We start from the raw sequence: 18,464 nt of genomic DNA on the forward strand, positions 1-18,464 counted from the left end.
ACCAAAAGGAAAATGACTAAAAATTCTAAAGGACAGATTTTAGTGAGAAATAAAGACATTTCCTAGGCAGTTGTTGCATATAGTAAAAACTCAACCAAATTCAGACACAGCAAGATAGAAACATAGTATACTAGGATTCAGATATGCAAAAACCATATTTAATTATTTAATCCATATCTTTATGAGCGGTCTTTCTTACTGATAATTAGGGGGAAAATGTTAACTTGCTGGAAGTAACTAGATTTTCTCTGGTTTATAGCAGTCTGTTCAAGGTCAATCCAATCTCTTTGGACGTAAATACTCTGTAAATTTAAAGTTTCTATTTCTCTCCTTTAGAAGATCTCACTTTCAATCCCCCTTCCTTCAAAACCTGGCTGTAAGGGGAAGCTTAGTTAGACATCTCATTTTGGATGGAAGGGCTGCTCTTCCCATTGTTGTCCTCCCTTTTTGGCTCTCTGATCTTTGGTTGAAGTGTAATTCATTTGCATGGTTTCTGGGAATAAGTCTGTGTTTCCTCTACTTTTGCACAGTGTTAATTGTCTATTCTCAGCATGGTAGGTCTGATGCTCTCTGTGCTGTTAAATTCAGAACATCTGTAGATATGGCTGGGTCTCGACCTTGAGCTTTATACTTAATTTTTTCCCGCCCTTTCTCCTCTTCCTCCCTGTCCCCCTATTTTTGTTTTTCCCTCTCAGAGAGCTTCTATTTCCTCTTCTGGATTGGTGAGAATCTCCCTTTACCTTGTATTCCAAGTTTTTTCTATCCTTTGTTTATAATAAAACCTTATATATTGACCTCCATTTGCTCTTCATATATTTTCCATTTGTGGGAGGGATTTATAAATTCCTTTTATCTCTCTCAGAAAGCTTGGTTTTTAAGTCCATTTTTCTCCTGGTGAACTCAAAATGTCAGCTTTGACACTCAAAGCTGAGTAATGACTCCATTATTTAAAGTTCAGTCTTAGAGGTTAAGTCAATGGGTGGATAGTCACAAGAGCAAGATTTATAAGGAATGAAAATATGTTGGTGGATAATTTTTAAGATAAATGAGAAAAAGGGACACTCAAAAAGCTGAATTCTTTTCCAAAAGCAGTTTTTATGAAAAATAAGTAAAATACAAGAAAACAATACAACAAAATTCTTTGGACCGATGATTAATTTTAACTGTAAAAAAGAACTTTCAGGGTATGTTCTGGCCTTGTATATATTCACACCAAGTCTCTTTAATAAACTTCCATGTGCATAGCTACCATCTATTTATGCTCTTCCATACCTACTATTTCACTAAAACTGCTCTTTTCAGAATTACCAAATACCTTCTTGTATTCACATATACTGGTCTCTCTTCTCTCCTCATGTTATTCTATAGTCCAGCAGCATTTAAACCCACCACTTCTTCTTTCTAAAAACACTTTACTTGACTCTATGCTCTCCTGTTCTTTCTACTTACTGGTAGCTTTTCGCCACCTTTATTGTATCCTACTCTTCCTCACCTTTAATGTCGGAATGATCTAAGACTTGGTCCTGGAACTTCTCTATCTAAAATTCTCCTTCATAAGTTCATCTCATTCAACAGTTTTAAATATCATCTATGTATTGATAACTCCAAAATTAATATATCCAACTTTGGTCTTTCCAAACAGTTCCAAATTCTTATATCTAATTGCCTACTTGAAAATTTCAGTGTAGAGCCTACTAGACATCTCAGGCTTAATATATCTCAATAATACTCTTAACCCATCCCCAAACCTATTCCTCCCCAGTATTCTCCATCTTAATAAATGGCATTGTGATCCACCCATTTAATCTTTTAAAATCTGGATATCATATATGATTCTGCTCTTTTCCTCATTCCCCACATGTAATCAATCAGTAAGACTTGTCTACCTTATCTCCAAAATGTATCCTGAATCAGTCCACTCCTACCTTCTCAATCACTACCACCTAAATGGTCCCAATCATCATCATAATCTTTGCTGGAATACTGCAAGAGTTCCTAGCTAGCCTTGCTACTTCTACACTCCACTGCTTAAAACACTCTCGTGGTTTCCCATTATATTCAGAATAAACCAAGGCTGCTTACCCTACCTTTCACTGCATATATTATTCCAGCTCCTGCCTATTTTCCACCCTCATCTTGAACCAATTTTCCATTTTATTTTATGATCTAGCCAAACCACATTCTTTTTGTTTCTCATACACACCAAGATTATTTTCTTGCCAAGATTTTGCATGTGCTGTTCCCTCTGCTTGGAATGCTTCTCTCCAGATCTTTGTATAACTACTCCTTCTCATCATTTAGTTTTTCAGCATAAATATTATCTCTTTAGAGAAGGCTTTCCTGATTACTATATCCTATGTTATCCCCTCCCACAACAATTGTCTAGTCACTCTTCTAACCTGAATCCTACCTTATATTTCTTCATAGAATGTATCTTTATATAAAATTCTATATTTATTCATGTGTTTATTAGTAATATTCACCATTAGAATTCAGGCTCCATGAAACAGTGAGCCTGATCTGTATTTTCATTTCTGTATCCGCAGTTCAAAAGCAGCACCTGGACTGCATTCGATTGGTTAAGAATTTGATCTCTCTAAAAGAGCTGCAGATCCTATCACACTCGTGGACTTTCTGACATCCATTTTTCCAGGCATTCCTACTCTAGCAATATTAGACTAAAATGAATAAACAACAGGCATTTTGGAAGGGGAGAAATCACAATAGTGCAAGTTACATTCTAATTGATGTCTGAAAAGAAAATATATGTATACTTCTCACTTTTGAGTGAGATATTTATGACCATACTGTGTTAATGCATCTTAGGTCTTTTTTAGTATAAGTTTGAAAAACCATGCCCTTATTCCTCTCACTGGAGTCCTACTGATTTTCACAGCAACACAAAAGTAAGGCTAGTGCTTTTTTTCAGGGCCAGCTCTGTTCTGGATTAAAATAATTCATATTTGAATTATGTTTGTAAAGCTTGACATGCTCCTCAACTATGAATGAAGAATTCTTTATATTACACTTACTGGAGTAGAAAACTAGTCTTAATTTAGAGTGTTTTGTTTTCCATTCTAATTTTTTTCTTTCTAATTTTATTTAGATATAATTGACATACACCACTATATTAGTTTCAGATATACAACATAATGATTCGATATTTGTATAGTTGTAGAAATTATTACCAGAACAAGTCTATTTAACCTCCATCACCATGAATAGTTACAAAATACTTTTTTGTGTGATGAAAACTTTTAAAATGTACTCTCTTAGCATTGTCAAATATACATACAGTATTCTTGACTACACTGACCCTGCTGTACATTGTATCTCCATGACTTATTCATTTCATAACTGGAAGTTTGTACTTTTTAACCATTTTGACCCATTTTGTCCACTCCCTAGCCTCTCCACATCTGACAAAAACCAATCCATTTTCTGTAATTCAGTTTTTTGTTTTCATTTTTTAAAAAAAAATTCCTGCATATAACTGAGATCATACAGTATTTGTCTTTTTCCTTTTTTAATAATTTTTCTTAGAGTATAGTTTATTTACAATGTTGTGTAAGTTTCAGGTGTACAGCAAAGTGAATCAGTTATACATATACAAATATCCACTCTTTTAGATTCTTTTCCCATATAGGTCATTACAGAGTATTGAGTAGAGTGCCCTGTGCTATACAGTAGGTCATTATTAGCTATCTATTTTATATATAGTAGTGTGTATATGTAAATCGCAATTTCCCAATTTATCCCTCTCCCCACTTTCCCCCCTGGTAACCAAAAGTTTCTTTTTTACATCTGTAACTCTATTTCTGTTTGGTAAATGAGTTCATTTGTACCATTTTTGTAGATTCCACAGATAAGTGATATCATATACTTGTCCTCTTTCTGACTTACTTCACTCAGTATGAAAACCTCTAGGTCCATCCATCTTGCTGCAAATTGCATTATTTTGTTCTTTTTAATTGCTGAGATATATCCATAGTATATATGTACCACATATTCTTAATACATTCCTCTATCGATGGATATTTCAGTTGCCTCCACATCCTGGCTATTGTAAATAGTGCTGCAATGAACATTGGAGTGCATGTATCTTTTCGAATTAGGATTTTCCTTAGGTATATGCCTAGGAGTACGATTGCTGGATCATATGATAGTTCTATATTTAGTTTCTTAAGGAACTTCCATAGTGTTCTCCATAATGCTTGTACGAATTTACATTCCACCAACAGTGTAGGAGGGTTCTGCTTCTTCCACACACTCTCCAGCATTTACTGTTAGTAGATTTTTGATGATGGCCATTCTGACTGGTGTGAGGTAATACCTCATTGTAGCTTTGATTTGCATTTCTCTAATGATTAGTGATGTTGAGCATCCTTTCATGTGTTTGTTGGCAATCTGTGTATCTTCTTTGGAGAAATGTCTATTTAGGTCTTCTGTACATTTTTGGATTGGGTTTTTGGGGTTTTTTATACTGAGCTGCATGAGCTACTTGTAAATTCTGGAGATTAATCCTTTTTCAGCTGCTTCATTTGCAAATATTTTCTCCCATTCTGAGGGTTGTCTTTTGGTCTTCTTTATGGTTTCCTTTGCTGTGCAAACCCTTTTAAGTTTCATTAGATTCCATCTGTTTATTTTTGTTTTTATTTCCATTTCTCTAGGAGGTGGGTCAAAAAGGATCTTGCTGAGATTTATGTCATAAAGTGTTCTGCCTATGTTTTCCTCTAAGAGTTTGATGGTGTCTGGCCTTACATTTAGGTCTTTAATCCATTTTGAGTTTATTTTTGTGTATGGTGTTAGGGAGTGTTCTAATTTCATTCTTTTATATATAGATGTCCAGTTTTCCCAGCACCAATTACTGAAGAGGCGTTCATTTTTACACTGTAAATTCTTGACTCCTTTATCAAAAATAAGGTGACCATATGTGTGTGAGTTTATCTTTGGGCTTTCTATCCTGATCCATTGATCTATATTTCTGTTTTTTCTGCCAGTACCATACTGACGTGATTACAGTAACTTTGTAGTATAGTCTGAAGTCAGGGAGCCTGATTCCTCCAGCTCCATTTTTCTTTCTCAAGATTGCTTTGGCTAATCAGGGTCTTTTGTGTTTCCGTACAAAGAGTGAAAGATTTTTTCTAGGTCTGTGAAAAATGCCAGTGGTAGTTTCATAGGGATTGCATTGAATCTGTAGACTGCTTTGTGTAGTAGAGTCATTTTCACAATGTTGATTCTTCCAACCCAAAAACATGGTATATCTCTCCATCTGTTTGTATCATCTTTAATTTCTTTCATCACTGTCTTATACTTTTCTGCCTACAGGTCTTTTGTCTCCTTTGATATGTTTATTCCTAGGTATTTTATTCTTTTTGTTGCAATAGTAAATGTGAGCGTTTCCTTAAATTCTTTTCAGATTTTTCATCATTAATGTATAGGAATGCCAGAGATTTCTGTGCATTAATTTTGTATCCTGCTACTTTACCAAATTTATTGATTAGCTACAGGAGTTTTCTGTTAGCATCCTTAGGATTCTGTATGTAAAATATCATGGCATCTGAAAACAGTGACAGCTTTACTTCTTTTCTGATTTGGATTACTTTTATTTCTTTTTCTTTCTGATTGCTGTGGCTAATACTTCCAAAACAATTTTGAATAATAGTGGTGAGGATGGGCAACCTTGTCTTGTTCCTGATCTTAGTGAAAGTGGTTTCAGTTTTGCACCACTGAGGACAATGTTGGCTGTGTGTTTGTCATGTATGGCCTTTATTACGCTGAGATTAGTTCCCTCTATGCCTACTTTCTGGAGGGTTTTTTTTAATCATATATGGGTGTTGAATTTTGTCAAAGCTTTTTCTGCATCTATTGAGATGATCATATGGTTTTTATTCTTCAGTTTGTTAATATAGTGTTTCATATTAATTGATTTGCATATACAGAAGAATCATTGCATTCTTGGGATAAACCCCACTTGATCATGGTGTATGATCCTTTTAATGTGCTGTTGGATTTTTTTGCTAGAATTTTGTTGAGGATTTTTGCATCTAAGTTCATTAGTGATATTGGACTGTAATTTTCTTTCTCTGTGACATCATTTTCTGGTTTTCTTATCAGGGTGATAGTAGCATTGTAGAATGTGTTTGGGAGTGTTCCTTTCTCTGTTATATTGTGCAAGAGTTTGAGAAGTATAGGTGTTAGCTCTTCTCTAAATGTTTGATAGAATTCGCATGTGAAGCCATCTTTTCCTGGGCTTTTGTTTGTTGGAAGATTTTTAAGCACAGTTTCAATTTCAGTGCTTGGGTTTCGTCTGTTTATATGTCCTATTTCTTCCTGGTTCAGTCTCAGAAGGTTGTGCTTTACTAAGAATTTGTCCATTTCTTCCAAGTTGTCCATTTTATTGGCATATAGTTGCTTGTAGTAATCTCTCCTGATCCTTTGTATTTCTGAAGTGTCAGTTGTTACTTCTCCTTTTTCATTTCTATTTCTATTTATTTGAGTGTTCTCCCTTTTTTTCTTGATGAGTCTGGCTAATGGTTTATCTATTTTGTTTACCTTCTCTAAAATCCAGCTTTTAGTTTTATTGATGTTTGCTATTGTTTCATTTCTTTTTCATTTATTCCTCATCTGATGTTTATGATTTCTTTCCTTCTGCTAACTTTGGGGATTTTTGTTCTTCTTTCCCTAATTGTTTTAGGTGTAAGGTTAGGTTGTTTATTTGAGATGTTTTTTGTTTCTTGAAGTAGGATGGTATTGCTATAATCTTCCCTCTTAGAACAGCTTTTGCTGCATCCCATAGGTTTTGGGTTGTCATGTTTTCTTTGTCTTTTTTTCTATGTATTTTTTATTTCCTCTTTGATTTCTTCAGTGTTCTCTTGGTTATTAAGTAATGTATTTTATAGCCTCCATGTGTTTATATTTTTTACAGATTTTTTTCCTGTAATTGATATCTAGTCTCATAGCATTGTGGTTGGAAAAGGTACTTGATATGATTTCAATTTTCTTAAATTTACCAAGGCTTGATTTGTCACCCAAGATATGATCTATTCTGGAGTATGTTCCATGAGCACGTGAGACGAAAGTGTATTCTGTTATTTTTGGATGGAATGTTCTATAAATATCAATTAAGTCCATCTTGTTTAATGTGTCATTGAAAGCTTGTGTTTCCTTATTTATTTTCAGTTTGGATGATCTGTTCAGTGTTAAAAGTGGGGTTCAAAGTCCCCTACTATTTCTGTGTTAATGTTGATTTCCCCTTTTATGGCTGTTTGCATTTGCCTTATGTATTGAGGTTTTCCTATTTTGGGTGCATAAATATTTACAATCATTGTCTTCTTCTTGGATTGATCCCCTGATAATTTTGTAGTGTCATACCTTGACTCTTGTAATAGACTTTATTTTAAAGTCTATTGTGTCTAATATGAGAATTGCCACTTCAGCTTTCTTTTGGTTTCCATTTGCATGGAATAACATTTTCCATCTCCTCAGTTTCAGTCTGTGTGTGTCCCAAGGTCTGAAGTGTGTCTCTTATAGACAGCGTGTATGGGTCTTGTTTTTGTAAACATTCAGCAAGCCTGTGTCTTTCAGTTGGAACATTTAATCCATTTAAATTTAAGGTAATTATCAATATTTATGTTTCTATTACCATTTTCTTAATTGTTTTGGGTTTGTTTTTGTAGGTCTCTTCCTTCTCTTGTGTTTCCTGCCTAGAGAAGTTCCTTTTGTATTTGTTTTAGAGCTGATTTGTTAGTGCTGAATTCTCTTAAATTTGTTCCTCTGTTAACGTTTTAATTTCTCCATTGAATCTGAATTATATCCTTGCTGGCTAGGGTAATCTTGGTTGTAGGTTTTTCCCTTTCATCACTTTAAATGTGTCTTGCCACTCCCTTCTGGCTTGCAGAGTTTCTGCTGAAGCTTCAGCTGTTAACCTTATGGGGATTCCTTGTATGTTATTTGTTGCTTTTCCCCTGTTGCTTTTAATATTTTTTCTTTTTATTTAATTTTTGATAGTTTTAATGATATGTCTTGGCATGTTTCTCCTTGGATTTATCCTGTATGGGACTTTCTGCACTTCCTGGACTTGATTGATTATTTCCTTTCCCATGTTAGAGAAGTTTTCAACTATAATCTCTTCAAATATTTTCTGAACATTTTCTTTTCCTCTTCTTCTCCTGGGACCCCTATAATTCGAATATTTGAGCCTTTAATGTTGTCCCTGTGGTCTCTGAGACAGTTCCTAATTATTTTCATTCTTTTTTCTTTAATCTGCTCTGCAGCAGTTATTTCCCCTATTTTATCTTCCATGTTACTTATACGTTTTTTACCAGTTATTCTGCTATTGATTCCTTCTAGAGAATTTTTAATTTCATTTATCGTGTTGTTCTTCATTGTTTGTTTGCTCTTTTGTTCTTCTGGGTTCTTGTTACATGTTTCTTGTATATTCTCCATTCTATTTCCAAGATCATGGATCGTCTTTACAATCATCACTCTGAATTCTTTTTCAGGTAGACTGCCTATTTTCTCTTCATTTGTTTGGTCTTCTGGGTTTTTCCCTTGCTCCTTCATCTGCTGTGTGTTTCTCTCTATTCTCACTTTGCTTAATTTACTGTGTTTATGGTCTCCTTTTAGCAGGCTTCAGGTTTGTAGTTCCCATTATTTTTGGTGTTTTCCCCCCAGTGAGTGAGGTTGTTTCAATGGCTTTTGTCAGTTTCCTGATGGAGGGGACTGGTGCCTGTGTTCTGTCGGGTGGGACTGGATCTTTTCTTTCTAGTGGGCAGTACCACGTCCAGTGGTGTGTTTTGAGCTGTCTGTGAACTTAGTGTGATTTTAAGCTGCCTCTCTGGTAATGGGTGGGGTTGTGTTCCTGTCTTGCAGGTTGTTTGGCATTGGACATCCAGCACTGGACTCTCCTGGCCATTTGGTTTAGCTGGGTCTTAACGTTGAGATGGATACCTCTGGGAGAGCTCTCACTGATTGATAGTATGTGCTCTGGAAGGTCTCTGGTGTTCCAATGTCCTGAACTTGCCTCTCACACTTCAGAAGGTCAGGCCTGACACCAGGGCGGAACACAAGGACCCTGTCAGCCAGACAGCTCAGAAGACAAGGGAGAAAAAAGGCAAAGAAAATAAATAATAATAAAAATAATAATTCAAATTTAAGAAAATAATAATAATTTAAAAACCAAAGCAACCAAACCAATAAACAAATATGCCAATGGTAACAAACACTCAAAACTATACTAAGATAAATGTAAAAATCAGAAACAAATCATTTGCAGACAGCAACCCCAAGTATACAGTTGCTCCCAAAGTCCACCTCCTCAATTTTGGGATGATTCTTTGTCTATTCATGTATTCCCCAGATTCAGTGTACATCAAGCTGATTGTGGGGATTTAATCTGCTGCTCCTGAGGCTGCATGGAGAAATTTCTATTTCTCTTCTTTGTTCTCACAGCTTCTGGAGTTCAACTTTGGTTTTGGCCACACCCCTGTATGTAGGTCACCCTCAGGTATCTGTTCCTGCCCAGACAGGAAGTGGTTAAATCAGCAACTGATTAGGGCTCTGGCTCACTCAGGCCAGGGGGAGGGAAAGGTACTGTAGTTATGGTAGAGGCCCGCAAGACATTTCAACAGTTTGAGTCACTCTATTTTTTCTCCTGGAGAAGTGTCCCTTGATCACACTGCCCACGCAGTTGTGTGCTGCACAGACTCCCAGAGGAGGTTGTGGATAGTGACCTGTGCTTGTACACAGGATTCTTGGTGGCTGCAGCTGCAGTGTTAGCTTTTTATGCCTGTCTCTGTGGTCTGATCAGATAGCCGCAGCTTGCTCCCATCTCTGGAGCTCATTTAGGCAGTGCTCTGCCTTCTGTGGGCAGACAGGGGAGGAGTCTCCTCTCCTCGTGCACCCCGAAACAATGGTTTCTTGCCTTTTAGCCAGGTCCAGAGTTTTTCCTGGACTCCCGCCCAGCTACCTGTTGTGCATTAGCCTCCTCCAGGCTGTGTTCACATAGCCAACCCTAGTCCTCTCCCTGGGATCTGACCTCCAAAGCTCGAGCCTCAGCTCCAAGTCCCCACCCACACCCATGGGTGAGCAGACAAGCCTCTCAGGCTGGTGAGTGCTGGTCAGCACCAATCCTCTGTGTGGGAATCTCTCCTCCTTGCTCTCTGCACCACTGTTGCTGAGCACTCCTCCGTGGCTCTGAAGCTTCCCTCCCACCCACCCCCCATTTCAGCAAGTGAAGGGTTTTCCTAGTGTGTGGAAACTTTTCTTCCTTTATAGCTCCCTCCCAGAGTTGCAGGTCCCATCCCTATCCTTTTGTCTCTATTTTTTCTTTTTCCCTACCCAGGTACATAGGGATTTTCTTGCCTTTTGGGAAGTCTGAGGTGTTTTGCTAGCATTGAGTATGTGTTCTGTAGGATTTGCTCCACATGTAGATGTATTTTTGATGTATTTGTGGGGAGGAAGTTGATCTCCACATCTTACTCCTCTGCCATCTTGAATGTCTCACAAATTCCTTCTTTTTTATGGCTGAATACTTTTACATTGTATATATATATATATACACACACACACATACATATATAGGTATGAATATATATTCTGCAACTTCTTTATTCATCCATTGATAGATACTCATGTTGTTTTCATATCTTTCCTATTGTAAATAATACTGCAATAAACATGAGGGTGCAAATATTCTTTTGAGTTAGTGTTTTCATTTTCATCTGATTAACCAGAAGTGGGATCGCTGGATTATATGGTAGTTCTATTTTTAACTTTTTGAAAAACCTGCATACAGTTTTCCCTAGTGACTACATTAATTTACATTCCTACCAATAGTGCACAAGGTTTCCCTTTTCCCCAGTCCTCATCAACAATTTTTTCTTGTCTTGTTGATAATAACCATTCTAATAGATGTGAGGCAATATCTCACTGTGGTTTTGATTTGCAATTCCCTGATGATTAGTGATAGTGAGCACATTTTCATGTACCTGTTGGTCATCAATATGCCTTCTTTGGGAAAACGACTATTCAGATCCTCTGTCCATGTTTTAATTGAATTGTTTATTTTCCTTTTGAGTTTTATGTGTTATTTACATATTTTGAATATTAACCACTTATCAGATATACAATTTACAAATATTTTCTCCCATTCTGTAGGTTTGTCTTTTCATTTTGTTAATAGTTTTTTTTCTATGCAAAAGCTTTTTAGTTTGATCTAGTCCCACCTGCTTAGTTTTGTTTTTGTTGCCTTTGCTGTTCGTGTCAAATCCAAAAAATTATCACTGACTTATATCAAGAATCTTACTGCCTGTATTCACTTCTAGGAATCTTATGATTTCAGGTCTTATGTTCAAATCATTGATTTGTCTTGAGTAAATTTTTGTGTATGGTATAAAATATAGTACACTTTCATTATTTTGCATTTGGCTCTTCCCTTTTCTCAACACAATTTATTGAAGACTGTCATTTCCTCATTGTATATTCTTGGCTCATTTGTTGTAAATAAATTGACTGTATCTGGGTGGGTTTATTTCTGGGTTCTCTATTCTGTTCCATTGATCTAAGTGTCTGCTTTTATGCCAAAACTATACTGTTTTGATTGCTATAGTTTTGTAATATCGTTTTAAATCAAAGAATATGGTGCCTCCAGCTTTGTTCTTCCTCAAGACTACTTTGGCTACTTGGTGTCTTTTATGGTTCCATACAAATTTTAGGATTTTTAGTTTTATTCTGTTAAAAATGCCATTGGAAATTTGATATTGATTTGTATCTGTAGATTGCTTTGGGGAGTGCAGACATTTCAACAATATTAATTCTTTCAATACATAAACATGGAATAGCTCTCCATTTATTTGTGTCTTTTTCAATTTCTTTTATCAATGACTTGTGGTTTTCAGTGAACAGGTCTTTCATCTCCTGGTTAATTTATTTCTAGGTACTTTATTCTTTTTGATGCAAATATAAATGGAATTGTTTTCTTAATTTCTCTTTCTGTTAGTTCATTGTTAGTGTAGAAAAGCACATCAGATTTTTGTTTATTGATTTTATATCCTGCAGCTTTACTGAATGTATTTGTTAGTTCTCACCATTTTGGGTGCAATCTTTAAGTTTTTCCATTTGTAGTATCAAGTCATCTCCAAATAGTTACAGTTTCTTTTCTTTTCTGACTTGGATGTTTTTTATTTCCTCTTCTTGCCTAACTTCTCTTGTTAGGACATCCAATGCTACATTGAATATAAGTGGTGGAGTGGGCATTCTTTTCTTGTTCCTGATCTCATACAAATAGCTTTCAGTTTTATATCATTGAATATGATGTTAGCTGTGGGTTTTTCATATATGACTTTTATTATGCTGATGTATATTCCTTATGTAACATTTTGAGAGTTTTTATTATAAATAAATGTTGAATCTTGCAAATGATTTTTCTACATCTATTGAGATGGTCATATGTTTTTATGCTTCATTTTATGAATGTGATATAACATATTGATTTGCAGATATTGAACCATCCATCCATCCCTGGAATAAATGCCACTTAATCATTGTGTATGATCCTTTAAATGTATTGTTGAATTCAGTTTGCTAATATTTTATGGAGGATTTTTGCATCTATGTTCCTCAGGGATATTGATCCTTTTTTTTTTCCTTGCGGTGTTTTTGTGTGGTTTCAGTATCAGAGTAATGCTGGCCTCATAAATGAGTTTGGCAGTGTTAATTCCTCTTCTAATTTTTGAAAGAGTTTGAGAAGGATTTATATTAATTATCCTTTAAATATTTGGTTGAAGTCACCAGTGAAGCCATCTGGTCTTGGACTTTCGTTTTTTGGGAAGTTTTAAATTACTGGTTCAATTTGCTTACTAGTAATCTGTCTGTTCAGATTTTCTATTTCTTCATGATTCAGTCTTGGTATGTCATATTGTTTTAGGGTTTATCTATTTCTTCTAAGTTGTACAATTTTTTGGTGTATAATTGTTTATAGTAGTCTCATGATCATTTGTATTTCTATTCTATCTGTTGTAATGTCTCCTCTTACTTGTCTAATTTTATTTATATGAATCATCTCTCTTTTCTTCTTGGTGATTTTACTAAAGATTTGTTTATCTTTTTAATTTTTTAGAGAACCAACTCTTAGTTTCACTGATCTCTTCTATTGGCCTTTTAGGCTTTATTTCATTTATTATTTCTGCTCTAATCTTTCTTACTACCTTCTCTCTTCTAACTTTGGGCTTAGTTTGTTTTGCTTTTTCTAGTTCCTTGAGGTGTAAAGTTAGTTTGCTTATTTAAATTTTTTCTTGTTTCTTGAGGCAAGCATTTATCATGATGAACTTCCTCCTTAAGACTTCTTTAGCTGCATTCCATATTACTTGATAACTTGTAATTCCATTTTCATTTGCCTTAAGGTATATTTTTATTTCTTCTTTGAAACATTCATTTTTTTCAGTAGCATGTTGTTTAAGCTCCACATATCTGTCATTTTTTCCAGTTTTCTTCTTGTAATTTATTTCTATTTTCATGCCACTGTGGTGGGAAAATATGTTTGATATAAATTCCTTCTTCTTAGACTTATTAAGACTTGCTTTGTGGCCTAACATGATCTATACTTGAGAACGTTCCATGTGCACTTGAGAATGATGTGTATTTCATTACTTTTGCATGAAATGCTCAGTATAAAGTTCATCTTGTCTAATGTGTCATTTAAAGCCAATGTTTTCTTACTGATTTTCTTTCTGTATGGTTAACTTTCCTTTATATGTATTTTTAGTAACAAAATTAATACGTATTTATTATTACAACCAGAGTAATACAAAATATATAAAGAAAATCATTTATATCCTCATGTCCATTCCTCCACTCCAAATGTCCCTACATTTCTATCCTCTTGTGGTAACCAGTGTTAGCAACCTCGTGTCCTTTTTTCATTTACATCATCTTCTACTTATAAGCATAAGTAAGCAGATAGATAGATAAATTGTTTTGACTGAAATAAAATCACACATATGCAGTACTTTATATATTACTTTATCACTTGATGATACCCTGGTCATCCTTAAAATTCAGTAGACATATATCTAATACTCTTGTTTTTATTTCCAACTTACTTATGAAAACACACATAATTTTACATGATGGGATATTATACATTCCAGATTTGTTTTACTTCAGTCCTTTAATTTTGCTTTCTCCCCACTCCCCATTTCTACTCCCATCCATTGTTACTTTTTATCTCCTCCCTAAATGACATTTATCAACAGTCTACTATGTATCATTCCATAAATTTCTCTAAGAGTCACTGTACTGTATCAAACCTTCAAACACACACACACACACACACACACACACAAACACATCCACATGTGGTGAAGGGGATTGGAGGATGGGAGGAGTGGTGTAGAAAACATGAGAGAGAGTGAGGTTTTGTTATTGTTTTATTTAAAGGCAATAAATAATATTATATACTTCTCTGCATCCCAGTCAGCAATAGTTCTTCCTTTTGACACTCCAATGGATACAAAATTATATCATTGATACTTTTATTTGCATTTCCCTGACAACAATTGAGTTTGAACATCCTTTGAATGTTTTGTGTCACCTTGGGTTTAATCATTTAAGAATCATTCCTTTGTATTCTTTGTTCATTTTTATCATCAGTTATTTATAATTTTTTTGTCAATTTATGAAAGACCCTTTGTATACTTGGAAGTTAATTCTTTATCTGTCTTCTTTGTTGGATTGTCCACAATTCTCACATGTCTATTAATTTTTTATGGTTTATTTTGCTGTGCAATTTTTTAAATTTTTATATAATCAAATGTATCTGTAATTTCTTTTATTTATTCTTGGATTTATATATTGGCAGAAATTATCTTATCCATAAGGTAGTTTTCAACAGGGGTTAAAAAATTAAAAACTAGTCCTCAGTAAATAATAAACTGTCAACAACTCCAAAACTCTGAGCATTGCAATAAATGAAGTTTTACTATACTGAAATGCGTAAACAAAGGAGATTTCCTAATCTCTCCCCAAAGAACTAAAGCAGTTTTAAAATAGGAAGTGTCATACATGTTGTATAATTTAATGGCTGCTACTACAGCTTTGAAGTAAGACAGATTTGATTTGAATCCTTACTCTACCACTTAGTAGCAGGATACTTTTGAGGAACTTTCTTAATCATTTGGAGCATCATTTTCCTCAATGCAAAATGGGACATTAACAGGACATTCTACAGGGAAAAGAACTATATAAAATACCTAGTATAGTATCTGATATTGTATTATGCATATTGAAGGAGCCCCAACCTTATCAAGATTCCTCAAATAATGACACATGTAGATTTTAATTTCATCCAGGCTCTATGAACACAAGGTAAAAAAAAAAAAACACATTTAGTACAAAATGTTTAAGTTAATAAACAAACCAATCTATATTTTAGCTGTCACTCTCTGCTTAATAAAATCAGATAATTGATAGCTTATTTCATTTTCCAACAGGTATTGTCATTTACTGAGCACACAGAGGTTAACATGCCATTATACTCAATACTAAGCATTTGATTAAATAGCTCATCTTGTCAAATTCTAGAATTAATTAAGGGCCAAAGAAAGCCAACCAAATAATCAGAAAACACCCCAAAAAAGGAGGTTACAAGATGATTCATTGTTGTTATTCAAGGAAAGTAGGTATTATTTGTATAAAACTGGAATGCACTTCAAAGTATTTATTCTACGTGAAATCAGCCAAAAAACAAATTGAAGTTAAACAGATAGTAATTGTGGGGCTAGGTTACATATATACATTTTTCCTAAAACACATGTTGCAACATGATAAAATAAGGCAAGTGAACCTCTTCCCTATTCTGGGCCTGTTGTTTCATCTCCAAAATGAGGAATCAAACTACATGAACTATAAATTGACACTGGTGTAGACAGCACAGGAGGAAGTGTTTAGTGTTCTCTAATGGTGGCTGAAAGAAGCAATATATCTGCTCATAATTGGGTTAGAATAGGAATGGAATACCCCTAATGAGGTAGCAGAGGTAACTGAACTACTAGAACTCAAGAAATGATGGTGACATTGAATGAACATAATTACCTCATATAATCCTTATTTTTCTTTTTACATCTTTATTGGAGTATAATTGCTTTACAATGGTGTGTTAGTTTCTGCTTTATAACGAAGTGAATCAGTTATACATATGCATATATTCCCAAATCTCTTCCATCTTGTGTCTCTCTCCCTCTAACCCTCCCTATCCTACACCTCTAGGTGGTCACAAAGCACTGAGCTGATCTCCCTGTACTATGTGGCTGCTTCCCACTAGCTATCTATTTTAAGTTTGTTAGTGTATATATGTCCATGCCACTTTCTCATTTTGCCAGAGCTTACCATTCCCGCTCCCAATATCCTCAAGTTCATTCTCTAGTAGGCCTGTGTCTTCATTCCCATCTTACCCATAGGTCCTTCATGAAATTTCTTTTCTTAGATTTCATATATATGTGTTACTATACAGTATTTGTCTTTCTTTTTCTGACTTACTTCACTCTGTATGACAGATTCTAGGTCCATCCACCTCAATACAAATAACTCAATTTCGTTTCTTTTTATGACTGAGTAATATTCCATTGTGAATATATGCCAAATATTCTTTATCCATTCATCCAATGATGTACACTTAGGTTGCTTCCATATCCTGGCAATTGTAAATAGAGCTGCAGTGAACATTTTGGTACATGACTCTTTTTAAATTATGGCTTTCTCAGGGTATATGCCCAGTAGTGGGATTGCTGGGTTGTATGATAGTTCTATTTGTACTTTTCTAAGGAAGCTCCAAACTGTTCTCCATAGTGGCTGTACCAATTCACGTTCCCACCAGCATTGTAAGAGTGTTCCCTTTTCTCCACACCTTCTCCAGCATTTTTGTTTCTAGCTTTTTTGATGACGGCCATCCTGACTGCTGAGAGATGATATCTCATTGTAGTTTCGATTTGCATTTCTCTAATGATTAATGATGTTGAGCATTCTTTCAAGTGTTTGTTGGCAATCTGTATATCTTCTTTGGAGAAATGTCTACTTAGCTCTTCTGCCCATTTTTGGAATGGGTTTTTTGTTTTGTTGTTATTGAGCTGCATGAGCTGCTTGTAAATTTTGGAGATTAATCCTTTGTCAGTTGCTTCATTTGCAAATATTTTCTCCCATTCTGAGGGTTGTCTTTTGGTCTTGTTTATGGTTTCCTTTGCTGTGCAAAAGCTTGGCAGTTATCTTAGGTCCCATTTGTTTATTTTTGTTTTTATTTCCATTTCTCTAGGTGGTGGGTCCAAAAGGATCTTGCTGTAATTTATGTCATACATTGTTCTGCCTATATTTTCCTCTAAGAGTTTGATAGTTTCTGTCCTTACATTTAGGTCTTTAATCCATTTTGAGCTTATTATTGTGTATGGTGTTAGGGAGTGATCTAACCTCACACATTTGCATGTACCTGCCAGTTTTTCCAGCACCACTTATTGAAGAGGCTGTCCTATCTCCACTGTGCATTCCTGCCTCCTTTATCAAAGGTAAGTTGACCATATGTGCATGGGTTTATCTTTGGGCTTTCTATCCTGTTCCATTGATCTATATTTCTGTTTCTGTTCCAGTACCATACTGTCTTGATTACTGTAGCTTTGTAGTATAGTCTGAAGTAAGGGAGCCTGATTCCTCCAACTCTGTTTTTCGTTCTCAAGATTGCTTTGGCTATTCTGGGTCTTTTGTATTTCCATGGAAATTGTGAAATTTTTCTTCTAGTTCTGTGAAAAATGCCAGTGGTAGTTTGATAGGGATTGCATTGAATCTGTAGATTGCTTTGGGTAGTAGAGTCATTTTCACAATGTTGATTCTTCCAATCCAAGAACATGGTATATCTCTCCATCTATTTGTATCATATTTCATTTCTTTCATCAGTGTCTTATAATTTTTTGAATACTGGTCTTTTGTATCCTTTGGGAGGTTTATTCCTATATATTTATTCTTTTTGTTGCAGTGGTAAATGGGAATGTTTTCTTAATTTCACATTCAGATTTATCATCATTACTATATAGGAATGCCAGAGATTTCTGTTCATTAATGTTGTACCCTGCTACTTTACCAGATTAATTGATTAGCTCTAGTAGATTTCTGGTAGCATCTTTAGGATTTCCTATGTATAGTATCAGGTGTTTTGCAAACAGTGACAGATTTACTTCTTCTTTTCTGATTTCGATTCGGTATATTTCCTTTTCTTCTCTGATTGCTGTGGCTAAAACTTCCAAAACTATATTGAATAAGAGTGGTGATTGTGCGCAACCTTACATTGTTCCTGATCTTAGTGGAAATGGTTTCAGTTTTTCACCATTGAGGACAATGTTGGCTGTGGCTTTGTCATATATGGCCTTTATTATGTTGAGGAAAGTTCTCTCTATGCCTACTTTCTGCAGTGTTTTTATCATAAA

Source organism: Aethalodelphis obliquidens, unplaced genomic scaffold (genome assembly GCF_003676395.1).
Source record: "Aethalodelphis obliquidens isolate GAN/ISIS:26980383/991018 unplaced genomic scaffold, ASM367639v1 scaffold117, whole genome shotgun sequence".
Lineage (NCBI taxonomy): Eukaryota > Metazoa > Chordata > Mammalia > Artiodactyla > Delphinidae > Aethalodelphis > Aethalodelphis obliquidens.